The 15,548-nt window shown below is 46.4% G+C and overlaps 1 protein-coding gene across 7 annotated transcripts in view; it reads right to left on the bottom strand.

The window, feature by feature from the left end:
* The window catches only part of AKAP13 (A-kinase anchoring protein 13), a 324,780-nt gene that overhangs the window by 253,920 nt on the left and 55,312 nt on the right, over positions 1-15,548 (bottom strand). The window lies entirely within an intron of this gene.

Raw genomic sequence — 15,548 nt, 5'->3', positions numbered from 1 at the left:
GCTATAATCAGAAATGTGCAACAGAGGATGGTACATTCTCCAGGAAACAACTTATCCAAGGTTTAAAAAGGTGATTGTCATCAATTCTGGGACAGAAGGTTGTAAATATCCACCAACCAGCCTGAATAAAGGTTAGGGGAAGAATCACGATATGACAAGGAAATGTCTAGCAAACCTTAACATATGCAGGTTTCCATTTTTTGGTTTCTTCCCCAAGATGGGTCTAGGAAACAGAACACCCTCCAGAAACACTCCAGTTAAAAGCAGGCATTAATAAAGCTATAAAGAACAAGTTGTGTCCTTATCTTAAGCATTTGGAGAAGCATATTTTTCTTAAGCATATTTTGAGAAACCTTACCAGCTTTGTTTTGAAAACTTCAGTGGTTTTGACATGTACAATGAGTTGTCTCAGACTGTGTCTGGAATTCCTGTAATTCAGCTTTCAACAACTCACACAGTGCATAAAAATGGGTGTTAATGACCTATAAGATGAATCACTGATTCTTTGGGGCTTTTTGCTATAGCTGGGACCACCTGCTGGCCAAACTACCCTAATTAGGTCAACCGTAACAGCTCTGACACGCAATCTAACCTTTGGAATAAAGTTTATAACAACTTTCACCCACACAGTGGGTGCATCTACATGAGATGCTTTACTGCACATTAGACTTATCTAATGCACAGTAAACATCATTGTGTATAGTGCACAATTATTAATTGTAATACATTAGTCTAATGCACAGTTTTCTAGTACCTGTAAACAGAGTTACTAGAAAAACGGTGTACTGACTGATGTGCTGTTCCGTACGTGTAGACACTAACAGGGAGCAAACTGCTCCATCAGCTTAGGCAACGGGGGACAGGGAGAGCTGTCCCAGCTTGGCAGGCAGCTGCCTCCCAGCAATGTGGAGATCAGGACCTGTCCCAATCTCTACCTGGCAAGGAAAGCTGTCCCAGCTGCCAGACAGCTGCCTCCCAGCCACGTGGAGATTGGGATGGGTCCTGAGCTCCACATGGCTGGGGAGGAGCTGCCCACCCAACTGAGGCAGCTTCTCCCCCTCCCTTCCCGGCATCCTCCCAACTCGGGGGCAGCCTGATCTCCCCCAAGCTGGGACAGAGCTGCCTGCAGAGCTGGAACAGCTTCCCCGCCCAACTCTCCAGTGCTCAGGGCTAAGCCCCGTGTCCCCTGCCAGCCCAGAGCTAGCACCCAGGGAAGCCTCGAGCTCCTCCTGGCAGCTGCAGGGGGGCAGAGCAGGGCAGGAACAGACCTGAACTGGGCTGCTCCAGTCAGCCTCAATTTGCTCTCAATGGGGGTGCACATGTAGACATAAGCCAGATAGCACTTTAATGAGCCTGAATTTTCTGCTCAGAAAATTCACGTGCATTAACTGAATGTGTAGACATGCCCAGTAAACCCCACCCAGAAGTTTGTACCATATCATGCCAGTGAAAGCATGGCCTGAATGGCTAGATAAATTTACATGCCCTGACACACATCTACATGTTTTCCCGGTTAAGGAGTATACTCTTGAGTTCCTATTGGTTCTCCAAGACATCTCGTGGAAATCTTCTGAAAGTTTGGCCTATAATCTAGACCATGCTTTCAAATGGTCTAGATTAGGGAAGGACTTTAGGACATTCTCCATTACCATGTCCTCCTCATGAGGAATCAGAGGATGGACAGCCACGTTCATGCAGCTGAACTCCCTCTTATTTGAGCACACTTGAAGTAAAGACCCACCTGGGACTGGAAAGCAACATCAGGTAATGCTCAGAATTTAGCACTGATGTGCAACAGTGACAAAAGTAGTGTGCAAACATGCAGCGAGATAAAAAAAATCTTTAACTGAATTCTGTTTCCATTTGAACTGGTATAAATCTGGAGCAACTCTACTGGACATAAAGGTGTTATTCTAAATTGCTGCCTGTGTAACCAAGAGCAGATACGATTCACATGCTTTACAGTGAAAACAGGAAGTTTTCTCTTACATTCGTATGACTAGTAGGGTTTTTGGCTTTGTTGTATTATTTCTAGTTCCACACCAAGCAAAAGAAAACTAGTGATTTTTTAAAAGTGTCCTGATCGCTCACCCCACAGTGCGTAAGTGGTAATGTCAAGGCATACGCTGGACCCCAAAACACTGGTTAAGCAAGGACTCGGTTAAATTCATTCTCAGTTCAATTATTCCTAATGTACGCCTACAGTCCACTTCCCGAACCCAAAGCCAAAAATACTTGTGTAGGCCTTGCACAGGGAAGGGGGCATCGGAGCTGCTCAACTAGACAGGATAGGAATGCTGTGCAGAGGCTCTCCCCATTACCTCTGAAACTCTAAACTTCGCATAGCACTGGCAGAGGTTTACCTGCCTAAGCCTATAGTCAAGGAGAAAGCCAGGCATCTCTGCTTTCTATCCAGACTCCCATGGAGGAGGTGGGAATGAAACAAAACAGTGGGAGGGAGGACACCAGTCCAGGTTCTCTTGCGTGATGATGATTCAGGCACCCCTGATCACAGAGACAAGGCAAGGCAAGGCAACAAAGCAACAGTAACCCACAAACATTCACATCCCCTAAGAGCACAGAGCTGAGAATGTGCCTAAGATCTGGAGACTGATCTGACACTGAAACCACCGAGTCACGTGAAAGGCAGCCACCTTGAGTCAGCATCACAGAACCTGGAACAAACAGAGGTGCGTGCCTCTGGCATTTGCTTTACAGGCTGGCTCTACTACCGTCTCTACTTCTTGTCCATTTAGGTTGTAAATAGACATCTCGTTTGACACAGACCTGATTGTCCCAGGGCTTGATCCAGATCAAAGCCAGGAACAGCGCAGTCATTTAGACACATGGCCCTTCCCTTCTCCTCTGCCAGAGAGGAGCACAGAGCCTGGCTGACTCCTCCGGAAAAAAATCCCGATCACCTTACAGACGCATACAGCCACATCCCAGGAAGAAGTAGTGACATATTTTATCCCACGGACTTGAGGGACTTAAAACAGGCCAGAAGACTTTCATGTGTACACTATCCCAGGCAAAGGGCTTTCTGTCAGGACAAATGGATCACCTATTGACAACCTTAGCATACGAGAGCTCCCCAGGCGCAGGAATCGTGTCTTCCTGTGCATTTATCCAGCACCACTCGAACACTGCATGGGGATTTGAGCCCATCTAGGGCATTCAGCCACAGAGAACAAGATTGGGCCCAAAGACCTAGCCTTGCCAAACCTTGCTGCTAAATTACCATTATTCAGATTTGTTGGTTTAAAAACAAGGGGCAGGAGGCAACACCCCCCCCCGCAAAAAAAAAAAAACCCAAAAAACCCAAACCGCTTGTAGAATTGAATCTGCTTTGGACCATTCATTGCTTCAGCAACGCTTTGAGAGGATACTAAAAGCCTGGATTCTACAAACTTGTTATGGATTTTAAATTTAAAAAAAAAAAAAAAAAAAAAAAAAAGAGTCCACCATGGATAACAAAGGTGTGTGAACACTATAATCTTCACACCAAGACCCAGCCTCCATCTCCACCTAAAGAACCATATTGTCTTTTTACTGGTTGGCAAATAGCTCCAAGCTGTGTCAAGCTACAATAACGACTCCAGCCTACAACCATTCCTACAAGACAAAACAGTTTGAACGCTGCCACAGATCCTCTGTGTTTGTTAGTGTTTCTCTTCCAGGGGATGGGCCCCCCTGTCTGTTAGTACAAGACAAAAAGAATGATGTCTCCGCTAAAAATGACATCCAGAATATAATCTAAACAGGTTGTCCCCTCTGTTAACATGGGCCAGAGCCCAAAATAAATCCCCATCCACAGGCCAGGAAGGATGGAGGAAGTGCAAATAGCAGCAAGCTGAGGACTACAGGAACATGGTCATCGCTTAGATGCTGTCACTGACCTGCCCCAGGGACTATTTTTCACATGAAAACACTGTTCCCCCCGCCCAGAGTAGGTTCCCTCTTTCACCCTCTGAAACCAAGCACAAATACATTTTTTAAAAACTATTTTTGAAAGACCACAAGCATGAAGCCCTCCAAGAACATAAATACTTTGCATTCTTTGGATGAATTTGAGCTTTTATGCAGGTGTCCCTGAGCACGAGGAGCTCAGCAACACAAGTTAAGGTTGCAGCGTGCTATTCTTTAATAGAAGTGCCCTTCAGCAGAATGACGGCAATTCATTATTCCTTAAAAAGAAGCCACGGACACTGAAAAGGCTCCATTTAGATCACACACAACTTACCTAGCAACCCAGGCCTCATTCTCCCAGATTCTGTTCCAAGCATTCTTCCACAGTGCTGGCAAAGGCCTGGCACGATCATGACATGTGTATACCAGAGACAGAGCTAAGGGAGCAGGAGAAGGCCCCAGACTGCTTGGGCTGGTACAACCAAAGAAAGCAGAAGACTACATATACATTTCAAAGCAGAACCTGTAAGAGGTGAGAGACTGGAATACAATGAATGTACGAGAGGTGTCCTATATGCGACTTCAGTCAAGGCACCCAAGGGAGAGAAAGAGGTGCAGATTCGGCTATAAAAGCCCAGGCAGAGATGAGCACTGTGGCATCTCCACTCCAACACCTATGACCACCTAAGGACTCCCCAGAAGGACCTTTCAAATCCCTGGCTATAAGACTTTGCCCTTGGGGACTATGCAAGACTCATGCAAAGGCTTTCTCTGTTGGCTTCTTTGGTTTATTATATTGCATTTTAAATTAAACTAAGTCGTGTGCGTTGTCACTGTGTCTTACTGGGCTGTCTTAGATTAGATGAAGTTTTCTGTTGTTCTTTGTCATATGCTTGAATTTGAGAATTGTGCTCAATAAAATGCTCTCTTCAGAGAACAAACTATTCTTGTTCAAGCATTTAGGAATTCAGTGCCACTATCTAAAGTCTAACATTAAATCTGGTAACAATAGGATCCTGACGCTCTACTGACCGGTAGCTATATCCAACTTGGAGGACCGAACATCCAACCAGCGATGGGGCTAAAGACCATGAAGGGTCAAACTGAAACAGCCACTGGCCTCGACTGCAGGGCTCACTCCTTGAATATGGCAGGATGTCCCTGAGCACTGCATCCATGAAGCACTGGTGGTCCATGAATGACAGCAGTCCTTCCTTTTTTGACAAGTTTGAGAAGGATACATCAGGGTCTGTTGGGCCAGAAATTAGGGGAAGCACAGGTTTTAAATCATCAGAGCTCATGCAGTGAACGAGCACTGAGCAACTTTCTGAAGCAAACCAAATATTTAGTAAAATAGGTCAGCTGAAATACAAGCCTAAATTCTGGCTCAGGGCTTATATTTTACATGGCTGTAGCATTCTTAACCCCAAAGGCCAGGCTCTCCTCTCCCCAAACATGTGCTATTTATTTGTTATGGCAGTGCCCAAAGGCTTCTCCACAAATTGCAACATTGTACATCCCTGTACTAACAGCCCCTTTGTTTCATTCTTTACAGAAGGGGCGGGCTATTGTTTTGGCTGGAAGGCTGCTTAATGAGTTTTGGTGAGCTGTCAAAGGCTGCAAAGGTAGCTCCACCCCTTAACAGGTGCCCCGCCTCCTGGTCACCATCTTGGGACCAAAAGTCCCACCCCTAACACCTGCCACTAGAAGCCCTTCCCCTTGCCCCCCAGAAGTACACCTTTTGGGAGGGGATGGGGATGGTTGCCATCTTGGAACCAGAAAAAGACCCAAATCATACACTACACATCAAACACCTACTATAACATATTTTAATTTTATTGCAAAATATTTTTGTCATGATGTGCGCGTGTGCGTGTGTGTGCATGTAGATGGGACTGCATAACTCAAAAATAAAGTCTTACTCTTGTATATTGTGTTGGGGGGTGGGGCATGGTTATGGGTGAGTTATGGGGAAGAATGTGGGTGTGCAGCATTGGTAGGGTGCGAAGGACAATGGGGGGTGTGGGGACCCCTGCACAAACTCCCCCCCCATGGTGCACAGCCCCCACCATTGGCAGCAGCAGCAAGCACTTGGTGTGATCGTGCCCTGCACAGGCACTGCTGCCCAGCTCCGCCCAGCACTGCACATGGTGGCGAGAAGTGCAGCCAGGCCAGCCCGCCTCTATTGCACGGGACTCCCCGTGGTGCACATGCAGCTCCTGGCACTCACGTGCCACCAGGGGTAGCCCCATGCGATGCAGCCGGCTGCCTTCATTGCTCCCTGTTGTACAAGTCCCAAGACTCCCGGAAGTAGAGGGCAGCCTCGCCCCCTGCTTCCTGCCAGAGTCCAGGGACTTGCTTGACAGGGAGCCAAGAAGGCAGCCAGCTCCATTGCGTGGGACTACCCCTGGTGATACACGAACCCCATGCAAGAGGTGGGCTGGCCTGGCTGCGCTCCTCACCACCATGTGCAGCACTGACTGGAGCTGTGTGCCACCAGGCAGCAGCACCTGCATGGGACATGAGCACCCCAAGTGCTTACCGCCTTCTGCTGCTGCCACCAGTGGCAGGGCCTGTGTGCCATGGGGGACAGGGGTGTCCCCACCCCCCCCAACCTCCCTCACACCCACACTCTGCCCACCCAATCCTGGGTGCAGGCTCCGCGCTACCGCCAGCCCCAGCCCCATGCTCCCACCCAGCTACAGCTCCCTTCCCACCCCAGCCACTTCCCTACCTGCTGCCCAGAGCCAGCAGGACACTGGGGAAGCCGAGAAGGTCCTCCAGCAGCTGCCACAGTGGCAGCTGTAGCCCTGCCCAGAAGATGCTTGCTGGCTAGGCCAGGCCCTTGTGCCCACAAAGGTGCAAGTGAAGCACGTGAGCTGGGTGGGGTGCAATTAGTTGGTGGGTGCCTGTGGGCTGAAAGAAGTTGCCTGGCAGGCCAAATTTTAGCCAGCAGGCTGTATTTTGGCCACCCCTGCTTTAGAGGGTAAGCAGATGGTGAGAGGGGAACACAGGGACAGAAAAGTGAAGTGACCTTAGTCACACAGCAGACCTGTCCTAGCTTGGTCAGAACTGAAACTAGAACCCTGGTCTCCAACTCCCCGGCTACCATCCGAATCGCTAGTGCAAAGACTTAATTCCTAAAAATTCATCAAGGGGAAAAAAGGCAACTATAGGCTTCCCTATCCCACCATCCTAAACCTCAGGAAGATCTGCTTTTAATATATGGTGCAGCCCTGCCCAGATTTGCTGAACACCAACCAGGCAACCTTAGGATTAAATTGTTTTACTGCTCAAAACAACATGTCATTGGGATTGTGTAGCATTTAACGTAATTATATGAATTAGGAGACCTGTATAATGTTCCTAAACCAATAATGAAAGAGGAGGTCCAATGATGCAACAAAAATCTGCGACTTCATCTCAAATTACATGCTGTGTTACACAAGAGCTCAACTATTAAGGATCTCCGGCAGCTAGCAAAAAAAAAAAAAAAAAAAAAATGTACCTGTTTTCCCACAACCCCCACCTGACATTAAACAAGCAAAATGGCAATGACATTTGCTCCCACTGCATCAGGACCTTAGAGAAAGGAGTTTAGCATCAGTATCACCGATTAAGGGAGAAAAAAAAAAATGAAACAAAGAGCCTCCGTCCTTCCCCCAAGTCTGATCCTGACCCATTCTCCAAATATAACAAATAAATGAGGAACAACTGTCCAAACTGCACTACTGCTCTCTTCTCCCAAGCACAAAGAACTGCTCTTTTCAGCATGTAGCACAAGGAGACCATTATGCAGAAAAGGATCCTGCTCCTTGACACACAACACAAGTGAAAACAGTGCAGGAAAGTTTGCAGAAGTCATTGCAGTTGGGTTGTGTTGTGTGATTGAACTCCCAGCTGGAACCCCTTCTAAAAGCAGTGTCAGCGAGGGGTCAGTATCTACAGGGGTCATCCACAAGCCTCCATGAGGGATGGAGTTATTTAGGCATTTGTCAGACGCTGACAGCCAGGATGCGAGAGTGGGGAGGGGATGTGGTCATGACCAGAAGGTTTGTATTGGAAGAGATTCCCCCAACCTTCCCCCCACCACCCCCACTATGTAGAAAACCTGCCAAACAGTAATGTTTTTTCTTTATTACAAAAGCATTATGTTTTAAGCGAGAAAGCATTTCATTCTAAACCCCCCCTTTTTATGGCTGCTCAGCACCTTCTAAGTTGCATTTTACGTGCCAATAAGTGCAGGTATCAGATTTCAGCTTAGCAGTATAACTTTGCCCGCCCTTTGTAAAGTGCTCAGAGATCTATAGATGACATGTGTTGTACTTGTCCTGGAACTAAGAAATATTATTTAAAATTACATGAGGGCTCCAACGTTAGTGAATGCTCACAACCTTCATAATCAACCGGGTAAGAAACTCCAGTACTGAAATTAGAGAGGAGAATGGTATTGGTTTGCTTTCTCTGGATAACAAGCCTCAACTAGATGTCCAGCAATACCTAGATTTATACCAAAGTAAGCAACACTGTGTTCCATTCACTATAAAAAGTCTGTCTCTGTTATGGAAACAGAAGAATATTGTTACCCATTCACCTGGAAAACAAAAAAGCTGTTCAAAATTTTCCTTCTAAAATCCAAACGGGAACCATTTCAGTCCTGTGCACAAGCTTGGCCTTCCATGCATCACGCCTATCCTCCCCCCTCAGCTATTACTTTTCCAAGGTAGCATTCAATATGCCCTCTACATTCCACAAAGGATGAGAGAACTTGATACTAATGACAAGGTTAATGTTGAAAAATGGGGTAGAGAAAGGCAGCTAGCAGGGGAGAAGCACTGTAAAACAAACAACATCTATTTAAAAATTATTTTTTAAAAAGCCTCTAGCTTTGTTCTGTGCAGAAAAAGGCACAGTTTGTTCCTGGTTACATTAACACATGCAGCGCAAGTTTAATAAACGTGCTGGCACACTCTTAACTTCTTATCCTTTTAAGACCTTGAAAAACATTCTCTGAAGAAGGGGACCCTTTACTATGAAAGCCCTTTCGCTGTCTCTTGTGCAAATATAACGGACTTCAGAGCTTAGCACGGAGAGTTAAAGCTCGCTTATACTTTGTTTCATTTAATTACAAAATCTTTTTTTTTCCCCCTAAGTGGAACTTATCTCTAGGTACTGCGGTTACAAGTCTTTTGTGGGATTAACTGCCCCAGGTCAAATCATTTACAATATTGTTGCAGAAAGCTGGAAATTAACACTTTAAAACTACAGAGGCACCTTTTATCTGAAAATCCTAAACCCAGAATTAGAAGTAGTAAATGGACCTGATATTTTGATTCTCCTTCAGTCAACACTTTTTGAGAGGAATCAAGTTTATTCAGTTGGTAATCATTTTTACGCTTACTTTTCTGCTTCCCCAAAGAGACAGGAAGGGTTGCAACGGTAACGTGTTCAAGGAGCCTTCCTGAAATGCTATTGTGTATTATATACAAAGGGACATGCAAAAATGAATTAGTTAATCACGGTGGAGGTCAATGCCCAGAGGTTGCCCAACAACACTGCTATAAAGGCTAGACAAAAGGCAAGCTCAAGCTGCAAGCGAAATGAAAAGGATGCCAATGAATGAATGCAAGTTACCTGGGCCTCAAAAATTAATATCAGCACTGTATAAGCTATACAAACGTGCTACCACTTTGCATCATGTAGTCGGGCAGTATCATTACATCCTCATTGCTTTCCTTTCTGCTGCATTTCACAGCGTCGGTGAAGTCATTGTATCATTAAAGATCTGTGATGCATCGTGTGTTTTGGCTTAAGGTACAGTGGGGAACACGACTTGCAAAGGAAGTAGGTATATCTTATTTTTGCCACTCCTTTGTTTGCTTGCAAACCCCGTGGGAGGAGACTGCTAATACAATCTCAGCAGCAAGAAAATCATTCGGAGTCCTTCACTAACGGCTGAAGCTCCCAACAGGAACATGAAGTTACACAACGGAAGCATCCTCCTTTCAAGCGATGGTTAAGAGGAGAGCACTACAGTCTCAAGCAGTAAATAAATCTTTGGGTAAACAACTGATCAAAGCTCTGGTACCAAACGATGAGCCTAGTTTATCACATGCCCATTGAGATTTCTCCATAAAACATATGGAATACTGCAAGAAAAACAGTGACCTTACTAAACAGACATCTAGGACTCAGCTGTAACACAGGTACAAGCAATAAATTCACCCGCTCTGCATTCAAAATACTTGCAAATTGTGTGTTCATACAATATGGCCCTGATCTTTGGGGCCTGCTGGCATTATTTTAATACAAACACAATAAGAAAATTAAAGATTACCCCATATTTCCACGTGTATAGTGCATTCCCAAATGCAGAACTACCCACGTACAAGCAGCCACAGCTCATCTATTGCAACGCTGCTCAAAATCATGATCTAAAACTCTCTTGCCTCTTCTAGCTACCCTTCCTTGCCTCTCTTGGCAGTACCATTAATGGTCTACTGCAAAGGCAAAGCAAAGACAAAAAAATAATAATAATAAAAAAAGAAACATCTCTTTGAAAACACAAAGCCTTCAGGATATTTGAATTTGCTGGCTTTCCTGAGTTTAAAGGCACTGCTCATATGCTCAGGACTAAGCACATGGCCAGTCTTTAGCAAATCAGGGTCTTGAACAGCACAGTCCTCAGGGCAAGGAACACAAGTTGCTCTATATTCATAAATTCCTTGCCATATCTGTGCCACTCTTGTATCTCATGTTAATAACAGAACAAATGGGTTTTTACTGTCCACACACACCCCTCCATCCTCCCTTCCCCCACAGGAGACAAAAAAGGACCAAAAACTCAGGACCTCCTACTCCTAGGCCAGAGACCCTCTAAGGTAGGAGTGGGCAATTATGGGCCAGCTCCACTTAGGCAGTTTTGGTGAGTTGCTGTGGGCCGGATCAGCACTCCCCTCTTCCCCCAGGACTGCAGGACTGTGATAGTACAGGGCCAGAGCCCAGGGCAGAGCTGCAATCTGCTCCCTGCACGCCCCTGCAATGGGTGGCAGCTCCACAGGCAGGGGGACGTGGGGCGCAGATGGAGGCTCTGACCTGGGCCCTGACCCCACACTGAGCAGGCAGGACCCACATGGGCAGGTGGATGGGATGGGGTGGGTTGGGGCCACTAGGAGGTGGAGAGTGGCATCTGGGAGCAGGACAGGCAGGCAGGACCAGGGCTGGGATCGAAATCCTGGGGCCATGACAGCATGGGGCCGGAGCCAGAGGCAGAGCCCTAATCCACTCCCTGCCTGCAGAACTGGTGCCCATTGCAGTGATGTTATGCAGCAGATCATGGCTCTGTCCTGGGCCCTGCCCCACGTTATCTCCACTCTGCAAAGCCAATCCCAATCTCAGCCCTGGCCTTGCCCACCTGCCACGCTCCCAGACACAGTTACCCATCCACTTATGACCCCATCCCATCCCCTGCTTGCGCAGGTCCCAGGCTGGTCTCCATGAACACCCTGCCTACTCACTCTGTTTAGTGCCACCAGTGGTGGGTGCCAGGCAGACAGGCTGGGGTGCCCAGGCAGCGGATCCAGGTCCAGCAGCTGCAGCCAGGGCTGCCAGGGAACAAGTCTGGCTGTTGCACATGTCCCAGCCCCACTGCACATCTGGAGGGCAGTGGGACCAACTGCACACATGCCAACCCAGGCTGCCACCTGCACCTGGGCCTGGCGGAGCCAAGGGACCCACTGTGGGCTGGACAAAATCCCTTGGCAGGCTGGATCTGGACTGCAGACTGTATTTTGCCCGCCCCTGTAAGCAAAGGCCCAAAGGAAGAGCTTTGGCAGCAAAATAAAAACCAGGCTCACCTACAAGCCTTTTGTGTTACACTAAGGTGACAGATTCACACATACCTACTAGTTCGTTTCACAAACAGGAATATCAGGCTCAAAAGGGACCTCCTGGGTCAACAAGTCCTGAGCTTTGCAACAACAGGTGCTAAATCAGGTAATTCTTTTCACAAACGTATTGGACTCCATCTTTTTAGGGCCAATTCAGGTTTCTTGCCCCTTCACCCAACACTGGAAGGCTGTTCCAAAGCTTTACTCCTTGGATGAACAAAAACTTTTGATTTCTAGCCTAAACCTGTTCATGGCCACGTGTTCTTGTGCCAGCACCATCCTTTATCTTAAACAGCTCTTCTCCTTCCATGCTGTTTACCTACCTGGTGTATTTATAGACAGCTCAATCTACAAGGCTAAGCTAATCAAGAGTGCCCTACATCTCCATCCAAGTTGTGTCTAAGTTCAATACTACTCCATCACTGACCCAAACAGTGATAACTGCTGGCTTTTGAGAGGTACTGTTCACACCCTGAAGTCAGCAGGAGCTGCAGGTGTTCCATACTTTGGGCGGGGGGGGCGTGTGGAGAAAAGGCAGGAGGGTAAGAGAGAAGACAAAAATCAGGCTACAAAGCTATGAGGGGGCATGCCTGAATATATGACTAGATGATGCTGTCCACCATCATGCCTAGGTTGCCTTGAAGAAGGTACTGATTCTGCTAGGTACTGGCCACTAAAGTACTTCATCAAAATCAGCTTTCTGCTGCTTCAGTTCCTTTTTCTCCAGGTGACCCTGGGATGAGACCACAGCAGATCTTCTAAAACCTATCATCTTCTGGGAAAGACTTCCCATCTAAAGCAATGAAGCATTTTTCTTGCCTAAATAAATGAAGCATGCGCAAATAAGTAATTCATGCTCTCCAGGGCACAAACTACCCAATAGCACATCCAAAATTGCTTACCTAGAGCCCTAACCTGCAGCCCTGATGCAAACTGGTACAGGGAGAAGCCAGTTCATCACATGTGCCCAGGAAGACGATGAGACTGCACTTCAGGAAGAACTGTATCCTCTGCTTTCCAAATGATCAGAGCTGTGAAGGATGTAAGCCCCAGAGGTGACAAGAAAACAAGTCAGAGCTCACGGTAGCTGATAAGACAACATGCTCGGTGTAGCTGTTATCAAGAGACTAATCTTGAATGGTACAGGTAAAAAGGATTATGAAGATGGCAGGAGTAAGTAGTAGCAAAAGCAGAGATAACCAAGAAAATTCATGATAAGCAAGAAAGGAGGGTAGATTATCACCTTATAGATTAACTAAATCAGAGATGTATATAGCATAAGCTTTCACAAGCAATGGGTTTACTTAATGGTAAGCAAGCCATAACAGTTATAAGGAGTATCCACTTTAAATGTCTCTGCCCACAGACCATTTTCATTTTTAAAAAGTGACATCTTACAGGAATAATTAATAAGAAATCCCACAGTTACCAGATACTCAGCTAAAATTACCGAACTCCTAGACTTAAAGTTTCAGTTAATAAATAGGTGTACTGACATTCAAATACTTTTCCGCTATTGTTTGGGAAAGACTCCCTTTTAAAGAAGGAATTGACTTACAGTAGAAAAATCAAGGACTAGCCACTAATCCGAGAGAGAGAAACACCACTTTGTCCAGTAACTTAGAGATGAGGGAAGTTGCTCCTACAAGCCATTTCCCCTGCTTGCTGCCACAGAAATGGATATCTTGAGAACTTCAGGTGGGGAATAAACAGCAGGGGAATATTCAGCAACAAGGATCCTGTACATATCCCTATATACATATATATTGATAAGAGTCTGCTTCCCCCATGTCCAAGCCTGCTTCTAGGAAGTGCCACCATCTTTTAAACAGAGATTACGTTTGGGGAAAGTGGTTAGGGAAAGAAACAGATGTTAGGCCAGAAGGAGCTATAGCGCTCACTCAGTTTTTACTTCATAGGCCATAAGATTTCACCCAGAAACTCTAGCATCAAGCCTATGCCTTCTGTCAGAGGTCCACCTGCCAATACTCATGAGTGCGATTAAAAATGGAGCTTTAGGTCTAACACACAGGATGTTTTTGTCTTCGGTAATGTTTCCACAGCTTGAAGCATATTTATTTTCCTTTGCTGCTTCCATCTTTCAGCTGGCAGAGAACTAACGGGAAAGAGGCACAGTGCTATGGTTGGGAAGGGGAGCTAGCCTCCGAGGAGCCAAAGACAGAAGTCCCCTTTGGTTGCCAGAAGGACTGTTTTTCTCTGCCTTATTGAGCCCAATTCTTTTCCAGCTACATTGGCTTAGGCAAGGTCAGTGCATCTTGCCCAGAAGGTATCTGGAGGGAAGGAGAAACTCCAGGACTGCACAAAAAGCTGTAAAGCAAGCTAAATCCAAAAGCTTTCAAGCATTCAACCAGAAAACAACCACTTTTGTATCTTTCTTGGTCTACTCAAAGTATGCAGGTCTCTGCTGGGAGTAAAAAATAAAATAAAATAAATAAAAATCAGGTGCTTTGCTTTATTTTTGTCTGTCCTATACCTGACCCCTGTCCCTAGCTCCTTCTACCCACCTCTCCTATTACTTATACAACTAAGGAAATGAAATACAATTTTTTTTTTTTTTTAAAGCAAAGGGTCAGATTTGAACCAACAAAAGCAAGGAAATTGCAAGTTAAGCCTCTCGCTCTGCCCTCTATTCACCTTGCTGTTTTCAGCTCCTGCTCCATTCCCAGACCTCTTCTTCCACATAATACCCAAGAGCAGCAGGGCAAGGCACAGAAAATAGCGAGGTCTAAACCTAGATTATGCTTTTTCTTGTCTTGTAAAGTGTGCGTTAATGAAATACCATGAAAGCATTTCACCAATTTGGACCATCACAAACACAGACAAAAGTATTTAATTACTTCCTTTTTTCATTCTAATTTGCCCCATTCATCAAGGAAATAAGGGTTTGTGAATTTTCTCCTCTTGGCAGGTATTCCCCTGCTTGCCATGCTTCACGCTGGAGCAGTTTTATTCATAAAGGCCTTGTGGCTGGCATATGCACTAGACTACACAAACCCTACCTACCAGCGGCACCAGTTTGTCAGAATCAGTAGAAATAGTGCTAGCCACATAAGACTCCTCTCCCCATTTCCAGATGCTAACTCAAGTGCAACGCACCCACGTCTAACGGAAAAGTTTTGCTATCGCTATAACAAGGGTAAGAGGTGTGCAATTCAGTCTCTTAAATAGGGGTCGAGGGATCAAGTGCTCACAGGCACGGGTCTGCCCAATTCGAGGTGGCAGCCGTCCCATTTCGCAGGTTGATCATTGGGTCAACCACCATTTTCATGGGCTGGTTGTGACACTCCCCCCATGCTCTGACTGGTGGACAGGCCCAGTGGCCCTTGGTTATGATGGCCGTCTGCCATAGTCCGAGCCCTCATTGCTGACTGGTTGCAAAGGCTGTCCATCATGCAGCCCTACTCCCTCACTGCCTATTCCTGGAGGGGTGCAGCTGCATGATAGGCAGCCCTCTGAGCCAATCAAGGCAAGGGACGGGGGCTCTCCTTTATGTAAGTAGTCCTCTTCCCACCCACCTGGGCCGCCACACCATGAGGCCTGCTGGCTCCCTGTGGGGAAGCAGCATTTTATTTTCAGTAAGGTTTTGTTTCGTTTTTTTCTCTCCCTGTTGTGGGTTTCACAAGCGTTGCCCGATTTCCATGAAATCGCAATTTTTGTAGGTGCCTACTCAGTCTGAGAAGCGACGCTCAGGTCTGCGAGGCATTGGATGCTCTGGTCCCAGTTCAGCAA

Source organism: Crocodylus siamensis, chromosome 15 (assembly GCF_052110815.1).
Source record: "Crocodylus siamensis isolate JL-2025a chromosome 15, ASM5211081v1, whole genome shotgun sequence".
NCBI lineage: Eukaryota > Metazoa > Chordata > Crocodylia > Crocodylidae > Crocodylus > Crocodylus siamensis.
This window is presented reverse-complemented; position numbering and strand designations above follow the sequence as displayed.